Source organism: Belonocnema kinseyi, chromosome 7, assembly GCF_010883055.1.
Source record: "Belonocnema kinseyi isolate 2016_QV_RU_SX_M_011 chromosome 7, B_treatae_v1, whole genome shotgun sequence".
Classification (NCBI taxonomy): Eukaryota; Metazoa; Arthropoda; class Insecta; order Hymenoptera; family Cynipidae; genus Belonocnema; species Belonocnema kinseyi.
The window spans coordinates 146,141,154-146,143,748 of record NC_046663.1 but is presented as its reverse complement, the minus strand read 5'-3'; positions in this window follow the sequence as shown (position 1 = coordinate 146,143,748).

Sequence of the window (2,595 nt, the reverse complement as noted above, 5' to 3'; positions counted from 1 at the left end):
AAATAGAAAGTTAATTCAGGATTTGTGTGAAGGGTAAACTACAAAGATTCTTTCAAAAAAAGGACATACATAATGTAAACAATTTAGAAATTGACAATCAGGTTGCCATTGCAGCAAAACCTCCTTTATGACAAGCCACCGATGCCCGAAATCTAAAAATTTATTTAAAGGAGGCTTTTTCATCATAAAAACCGATTTCCAAAATCAAAAGTTTCCAAATTGAGAAACAAAGGAGACTATGGTTCATAAACAAAATATTGCATGCATATTTTGTAATGAAATTAAAACATAACGAGGTTTTGGATGGAATGTAGAGCTAATGTTGTTGTAAAAAGAAATTATACGTAAGGGAATCATCTCGCTCTTATCCTAACAAACATTCGTTATATATAGTAGTTTAACTTGGTTGTTGGCCACAGGCACCACTGTACACCGGGCCATCTGTGCACGTCCACATTTCGGCGTGCACAGTTGGGAGTCTCCCATCTTTGCAGTCCAGAATTTCCGCAAAATCAATTTCATATATACAGCGAAGAGGCCTATATTTTTTACAATCTACTTTAGATTTCCTCCTTGTTATTCCTGTTTCTATTACACTTGTAAAATTTCATAATGACACCACTCATTATTCAACTCTCTCGCATAGACATGGCTTGACGGTCGTGGAAAGCGCCTTTTCTTTTCTTTCTTTTCTTCTTAGATGTATGTGCCTCACGCCGCTTTACAACCCCGACTTATGCCGTAAAACCCTCAGGAAACGCATAAAAACCTCGAGGCAGGTTGCAGCCTTCATTCTATAATAATTTGTTTATTCACTCATAACCCCTAACAATTTTCAGAATTTAATGTTGCAAGAAATCTAGACAATTTTAGAGGTCTACTTAAATGATTTTCCAAAAATTCGATCCAAAGCGATGCTCTCTTTAGTAATTCCTCTCTTATCCCCTTTTTTACCATAAATTTTTCTATTTCGCTTGAGGCTACTTCATATTCCTATAATTCTACTGGGGGTAAAGTTAAATGAATATTTTCATTATTACTATTTGTTATTAATATTTTTGCAGTACCATTAATATTATGTACAGCGAAGCATTCTCCGACACAAATTCAAGTAGCGCAAGGGAAACGAGGTATGTAACCTTCCTTTAAAGGACCCCGCATTAGACACAGGGTCCAAAAAACGCGAGGTTTCGAAATAGAAGGGACCAAATGTCACTTTTCATGGACGCGAGAAGAGTTCTACGGAGCCTCGAAGACTGTTTGAAACTACGCTCAGGGATCATGCCGAACTCTCGGTTCCTTTAATATTTTGTAGTTTGGGACCCCCCTAACAATAATATCCATGCCTAAATGTCGAAAAAGGATACTTTTTCGTAGGTTTTGTACCAAAGTTAACGTTTCATGCATACTCGGGGAGTTCCACGGACCCTCTAGGACTGTTTGGCCCCACGCTCAAGGATCATGCCGAAATCACTGTCTCTTTGATACTTTGTAGCTTAGTGCCCCCTGATCAATAATATTTATGTCATGCCCAACTCTCTATCCACCCAATTGAGGAAAGAAATCCGGGTAATTAAGAGAATATCAACACGATATCAATGCATGATCCTGCCAATTAAGGAAACACCGGAGTATTATCGCATCCGCAATATTATTAATCATAGATCTGCTTGGATACTTTACTGCTGGCTAATGGCACGCGTATCCTAAGTACCATAATATGCTTGCAATGATCAGACTGTTCTGGCCTCGGTTTTGCAAGTACAGTAATACCCCAATATTTGTTCATTGTTTTGTGCTTCATCCAGCTGCAGCTCTCGATCATCGCCTGCTTGAACCAAGTTATCTTCTGCATAGGATATCCAGATCTGATATTTCGTTGCGCGTCTGAAACGAGAATACACTAGCACTCCGCTTAAACCCGATTCATCGACAAGTTCTTCTAACTACAAATCTTCCATTCGCTCCGGTTTGATCAACGCGGTTCGATCCAACGCTCCGGACAACGCGATTTGATGCAAATTCAGCTTCTGACTTGTGGACTATAACGCTTAATATGTCCAGTTTCTTCATATTGATAACACTATATTTTTATACGGTTGATTATCTGGGTTTCTTGGTGTATTTTTCCCTTCAATATAATTAACTTTTCTGTGTCGAAAAGTTTTTAAAACTATAAAAATTATAAAGTGTTTGACATTTACTCTATAGGTGTAAAAATCATATATTTCTTTGGTACTATTTCAGGTAGCAAGTAAGAATACAAAATGGAAAATTATGAAAAAAATTCCTGCTGAATAAAGGAATTAGTTTTTAACTGAGGAAAAAAATTTGTTGCATTCGGCTAAATTACCATTTTTTTTAAGTTAAAAAATCTGTTGCCTGAGACTTATTTAGAATCGGCAATGATTTATTTAGTATTGACAATGCTGACAACTTATTTTACATTGACAATGATATTCCCGTACGAAAGGACCCCCAAGTGTCCTACGCCCTAACCTGGTGAAATTTACGTTTGATTTATTTTAAGCCGTCCTGATTTGGGTAAATCCCAACGTTTGGGAACTGAAAATACGAAGGAAAGAGTAATAAAAA